The sequence below is a fragment of the Ranitomeya imitator genome, chromosome 3, assembly GCF_032444005.1.
Source record: "Ranitomeya imitator isolate aRanImi1 chromosome 3, aRanImi1.pri, whole genome shotgun sequence".
Classification (NCBI taxonomy): domain Eukaryota; kingdom Metazoa; phylum Chordata; class Amphibia; order Anura; family Dendrobatidae; genus Ranitomeya; species Ranitomeya imitator.
This window is the reverse complement of record NC_091284.1, coordinates 436,571,665-436,578,751: the sequence shown is the minus strand read 5'-3', so window position 1 is coordinate 436,578,751 and position 7,087 is coordinate 436,571,665.

Here is a 7,087-nt window from a genome sequence, read left to right as displayed (position 1 = left end):
TGGGCATTCGAGGAGTGGCGTCATTGGCTTGAAGGAGCTAAGCATCGCGTGGTGGTATTGACTGATCATAAGAACTTGACTTATCTTGAGTCTGCTAAGCGGTTGAATCCTAGACAGGCTCGTTGGTCGCTGTTTTTTGCCCGTTTTGACTTTGTGATTTCGTACCTTCCGGGCTCTAAAAATGTGAAGGCGGATGCTCTGTCTAGGAGTTTTGTGCCCGACTCTCCGGGTTTGTCTGAGCCGGCGGGTATCCTCAAGGAAGGAGTAATTGTGTCTGCCATCTCCCCTGATTTGCGGCGGGTGCTGCAAAAATTTCAGGCTAATAAACCTGATCGTTGTCCAGCGGAGAGACTGTTTGTCCCCGATAGGTGGACCAATAAAGTTATCTCTGAGGTTCATTGTTCGGTGTTGGCTGGTCATCCTGGAATCTTTGGTACCAGAGAGTTAGTGGCTAGATCCTTTTGGTGGCCGTCTCTGTCGCGGGATGTGCGTGCTTTGGTGCAGTCCTGTGGGATTTCTGCTCGGGCTAAGCCCTGCTGTTCTCGTGCCAGTGGGTTGCTTTTGCCCTTGACGGTCCCGAAGAGGCCTTGGACACATATCTCTATGGATTTTATTTCTGATCTTACCGTTTCTCAAAAGATGTCAGTCATTTGGGTGGTCTGTGATCGCTTTTCTAAGATGGTCCATCTGGTACCCTTGTCTAAATTGCCTTCCTCCTCTGATTTGGTGCCATTGTTCTTCCAGCATGTGGGGTTCGTTTACATGGCATTCCAGAGAATATCGTTTCTGACAGAGGTTCCCAGTTTGTTTCAAGGTTTTGGCAAGCCTTTTGTGGTAGGATGGGCATTGACTTGTCTTTTTCCTCGGCTTTCCATCCTCAGACTAATGGCCAGACCGAACGAACCAATCAGACCTTGGAAACATATCTGAGATGCTTTGTTTCTGCCGATCAGGATGACTGGGTGTCCTTTTTGCCTTTGGCTGAGTTCGCCCTTAATAATCGGGCCAGCTCGGCTACCTTGGTTTCACCATTTTTCTGCAATTCTGGGTTCCATCCTCGTTTCTCTTCAGGACAGGTTGAGTCTTCGGACTGTCCTGGTGTGGATACTGTGGTGGACAGGTTGCAGCAGATTTGGACTCATGTAGTGGACAATTTGACCTTGTCCCAGGAGAAGGCTCAACGTTTCGCTAATCGCAGACGCCGTGTGGGTCCCCGACTTCGTGTTGGGGATCTGGTTTGGTTATCTTCTCGTCATATTCCTATGAAGGTTTCCTCTCCTAAGTTTAAACCTCGTTTCATTGGTCCGTATAGGATTTCTGAGGTTCTTAATCCTGTGTCTTTTTGTCTGACCCTTCCAGATTCTTTTTCCATACATAACGTATTCCATAGGTCATTGTTGCGGAGATACGTGGCACCTATGGTTCCATCTGTTGATCCTCCTTCCCCGGTTTTGGTGGAGGAGGAATTGGAGTATATTGTGGAGAAGATTTTGGATTCTCGTGTTTCTAGACGGAAACTCCAGTATCTGGTTAAATGGAAGGGTTATGCTCAGGAAGATAATTCCTGGGTTTTTGCCTCTGATGTCCATGCTCCCGATCTTGTTCGTGCCTTTCATGTGGCTCATCCGGGTCGGCCTGGGGGCTCTGGTGAGGGTTCGGTGACCCCTCCTCAAGGGGGGGGTACTGTTGTGAATTCTGTGGCAGAGCTCCCTCCTGTGGTCACAAGTGGTACTTCGGCTGATTCTCTCTGTGAGCTTCTGTTGGTGGAGGGAAGTGGTACTGCGGCTTCTGAGTTTCCTCCCTCAGGTGATCTGGTGAGGTCGTTAGGTGCTTCTCTACTTAACTCCACCTAATGCTTTGATCCTGGCTTCCTGTCAATGTTCCAGTGTTGGACTTGCTTTTCCCTGGATCATTCCTGTGGCCTGCTGCTCTGCATAGCTAAGTTCTTCTTTGCTATTTGTTTGCTATTTTTTCTGTCCAGCTTGTCTAATTTGTTGCTGGAAGCTCTGGGACGCAAAGGGTGTACCTCCGTGCCGTTAGTTCGGTACGGAGGGTCTTTTTGCCCCCTTTGCGTGGTTTTCTTTAGGGTTTTGTGTAGACCGCAAAGTTACCTTTTCTATCCTTGCTCTGTTAAGAAAGTCGGGCCTCACTTTGCTGAATCTATTTCATCTCTACGTTTGTCTTTTCATCTTAACTCACAGTCATTATATGTGGGGGGCTGCCTTTTCCTTTGGGGTATTTCTCTGAGGCAAGGTCGGCTTATTTTCTATCTTCAGGCTAGTTAGTTTCTCAGGCTGTGCCGAGTTGCATAGGCAGAGTTAGGCGCAATCCACGGCTGCCTCTAGTGTAGAGGATTAGGGATTGCGGTCTGCAGAGTTCCCACGTCTCAGAGCTCGTTCTATGATTTTGGGTTATTGTCAGATCACTGTATGTGCTCTGACCGCTATGTCCATTGTGGTACTGAATTGCCTTTCATAACACCCTATGCACCATGTGAACTAGAAAAAAATGCCACCATACATAGTACCCGATAGTGACTGCCCCCATAGTTTGCACCAGTCCATAGTGCTCTTATAAACATTGGCAGCCATCATGTTCCTCTGTGCCCCAATGTGATAGTGGTTCAGAACTTTCTTTTCCTTCTTTTGAGATGCATTTAATTCATTTTTGGCCACTTGTACTGTTATGATACGGTGGTCTAGGAGCAACATGGAACGAGCTCTGAAGGAAGTGGTAACTGTACTGACCACAGTCCCTAAGCTCAACACAACACTAGAAGTAGCCGTGGAATGCTCGTAACTCTCCCTAGGCATCTCGTCACAGCCTAAGAGCTAACTACCCCTAAAGATAGAAGCAGGAAAGCTATCTTGCCTCAGAGAAAATCCCCAAAGGATAGATTAGCCCCCCACAAATAATGACTGTGAGTGGAGAGGGAAAAGACATACACAGAATGAAACCAGGATGAGCACAGGAGGCCAGTCTAACTAAATAGATAGGACAGGATGGAATACTGTGCGGTCAGTATAAAACACTACAAAAATCCACGCAGAGTTTACAAAAAATCTCCACACCTGACTAAAGGTGTGGAGGGCAAATCTGCCTCCCAGAGCTTCCAGCAAGACAGAATTAATTCATACTGATAAGCTGGACAAACATAGAAAGCACAGAATGGATAAGTCCACAATCTATGGACAGAAAAGGGCAAGCAAAAACTTAGCTTAGCTGAACTGGTCAGGATAACAGGGAACTCCAAAGAGATGTGAATCCAACCAGGAACCATTTACAAGTGGCACTGGCTGAAGATAGAGCCAGACTTAAATTGCCGAGCAGAAGAGATGATAAGTGGAGGCAGCTGATGACAGCTAACTCCAAGGAGCAGCCATACCACTAGAAACCACAAGAGGGAGCCCAAGAGCAGAACTCAGAAAAGTGCCACTTACAACCACTGGAGGGAGCCCAAGAGCGGAATTCACAACAGTGACCCCCCCAACGGACCTATCCATTAAAGTAAACGGCTGCCCACTCTCCCCAGTCCCACAAGCTCGCTGCCTTGGGGTAATCATTGACACTGATCTCTCTTTCAAAACACATATCCAAGCCCTTTCCACTTCCTGCCGACTTCAACTCAAAAAAATTTCACGGATCCATACATTCCTCAACCAAGAATCTGCAAAAACCCTAGTCCATGCCCTCATCATCTCCCGCTTTGACTACTACAACCTCCTGCTCTGTGGCCTCCCCTTGAACACTCTCGCACCCCTCCAATCTATTCTAAACTCTGCTGCCCAACTAATCCACCTGTCCCCCTGCTATTCCCTGGCCTCTCCCCTCTGTCAATCTCTGCACTGGCTCCCCATTACCCAAAGACTCCAGTTCAAAACCCTAACCATGACATACAGTTATATGAAAAAGTTTGGGCACCCCTATTAATCTTAATGTTTTATAAAAATTGTTTTTTTTGCAACAGCTATTTCAGTTTCATATATCTAATAACTGTTGGACACAGTAATGTTTCTGCCTTGAAATGAGGTTTATTGTACTAATAGAAAATGTGCAATCTGCATTCAAACAAAATTTGACAGGTGCATAAGTATGGGCACCCCACCAGAAAATTGACATGAATATTTAGTAGATCCTCCTTTTGCAAAAATATCAGCCTCTAGTCGCTTCCTGTAGCTTTTAATGAGTTCCTGGATCTTGGATGAAGGTATTTTTGACCATTCCTCTTTACAAAGCAATTCCAGTTCAGTTAAGTTTGATGGTCGCCGAGCATGGACAGCCCTCTTCAAATGATCCCACAGATGTTCAATGATATTCAGGTCTGGGGACTGGGATGGCCATTCCAGAACAGTGTAATTGTTCCTCTGCATGAATGCCTGAGTAGATTTGGAGCGGTGTTTTGGATCATTGTCTTGCTGAAAGATCCATCCCCTGCGTAACTTCAACTTTGTCGCTGATTCATGAACATTATTGTCAAGAATCTGCTTATACTGAGAGGAATCCATGCGTCCCTCAACTTTAACAAGATTCCCGGTGCCGGCATTGGCCACACAGCCTCAAAGCATGATGGAACCTCCACCAAATTTTACTGTGGGTAGCAAGTGTTTTTCTTGGAATGTAGAAAGTAGAAAGTCTATAAAGGAGGAGCTGCGGAGACACCATCACGTGTTTGTCAACGCAGCAAGGGAAAGGCAGCATCCAATAAAGGAAAACATCCAATAAAGGAAAACCACCTATGCCAAGCATGGTATCCATCCACAGACAGCTGTTTCGGGATTTTTGCCCCTCATCAGTGTGGAGTAGGAAACTGGCTATCAGGAGCAGTGCCTAGTAGAAAGTCTATAAAGGCACGGATGATTGACCTCGTGGAGACCAAAACATCCAACACCGCGGAGACACCATCACGTGTTTCTCAATGCAGTGATCCAGAACACTGCCCCCAAATATGCGAAAACCCCGAAACAGCTGTCTGTGGATGGATACCATGCTTGGCATAGGTGGTTTTCCTTTATTGGATGTTTTCTTTTATTGGATGCTGCCCTTACCTTGGTTGTTCCTTCCCGGGAAAAGGCCTGGCTATTCACTGCCTGCGTTGAGAAACACGTGATGGTGTTTCCGCAGCTCCTCTACATGCATCTCCGTATATCTGTGACCTCATCTCCCGGTACTTACCTGCACACAACCTTCGATCCTCGCAAGATTTCCTTCTCTACTCCCCTTATCTCCTCTTCCCACAATCGCATACAAGATTTTTCTCAGGCATCACCCCTACTCTGGAACTCTCTACCACAACATATCAGACTCTCGCCTACCATCGAAACCTTCAAAAAGAGCCTGAAGACCCACCTCTTCCGACAAGCCAAACCGCTGCACGACCAGCTCTACCCTCATCTACTGAATCCTCACCCATCCCATGTAGATTGTCAGCCCTCGTAGGCAGGGTCCTCTCTCCTCCTGTACCAGTCGTGACTTGTATTGTTTAAGATTATTGTACTTGTTTTTACTATGTATACCCCTTCTCACAAGTATAATAAATAATAATAACAAATAAGTCAGGCCAACAGACTGCTTTTGGTAGAAAGGTTCCCCAGGCAGTGATCTCACCCTAGAATGTAATATTTTGGTATTCTCCATGGTGCTGTCAGCAGGGACGTCCTGGAAAACGGGGATTTGACTTACCGGTAATGATGTTTCCAAGATTCCATCCTGACAGCAGTTTCCCTCCCTTATGATTTCCTATTACTAATGTGACATAACGTTGTATGGGAATTTAATAAAGCATAAGTTGCATCCATCCTAGTGTGGTACTTGGAAAAAGCACTGAAGGAGGTGGGGGGCATGGGTCTTTTAAATTCCTGTCCCCATAAGGATAAGAAGGACGACCTCCAAAATGCTGTCAGGATGGACTCCTGGAAACATCATTACCAGTAGGACTGATCTCTGTTTTCGACCACATATTGGGTATTCGTGTACTCAGAAGAAATTGCACAACATATTGCACTATTCATTTTCTCCTATTAACTCCTTTGATACTTAGAAACTTGGGACCAAAGTCACATTTTAGTGGAAGAAAATGGTAATTTTTCATTTACTCAGCCCAATGTTATACAATTCTGTGAAACGCCTCAGTTAAAAATGCTCACTACAATACTAGATGAATTCCTTGAGAGGTGTAGTTTCCAAAATGGGGTCTCTTGTTGGGGTTTCTGTTTTGGCATGTCAGGGGCTCTTCAAAATGCAACATGCCATCTAAAAATCTATTCCAGACAAAATTGCGCTCCAGAATTCAAATGCTGCCCCTTTCCTTCTGAGCCCTGCCCATTGTGGTGACAAAGTTTCCATCATGAGCGAGTTCCATCGCTGCAGTTTTTGGTTTTTTTGCGCTTCTATAACAAAATGAAAATAATATCAAATATGAATAATTTGAACTTTCAGATAAAATTACTTGAAAAAATATCAAACTATAAAACCAAGTTTAATCTCATAAGATAGTTTATTATTAATTCCATTACCACTGGGCATGTATTCAGGTTAGTGTAACAGTACAATAAAACTAGACTTTGTAACAAAATGTATATTTTATTTACACACAACACAGTATATAATAAAGAGTCATATTGCAGATTTCCTGTTCGCTAAAACCAGAAATATATCTAGCTTCACTAAATCTTATATATAAAACACATCTCTGCATAATCTGATAGTGTGGGGCTTAAAGACAAATAATAGGAAGCTACGGGTATAGCAACATTACATAATAAATGACCAAGACAGCCATCTAGAAGGTTGTCGCCCAACCTTAGTGGCATAATCGCTTCAGCCCTACAATTCAATTCACAGAAAAAAAAATGGTGCAGGTTTTTTGGTGGTAATCATTCATTTTCAGAGTCTGAAAACTTTAATAACCCTTTTTCATGGAGTAGTTTTGTTCCTTTCAGCAAAAATAGGAATTGTGTAAAAATGCTTTGTAATAAATTATATGCATTTTGCCCAATACTTGGAATGAATCTAAAAAACAAACAAACAAAAAAAAAAAGACTTAAGAGCTTGTCCAATCCCATTTCGATACTTTTTTAAAGCAGGCGGC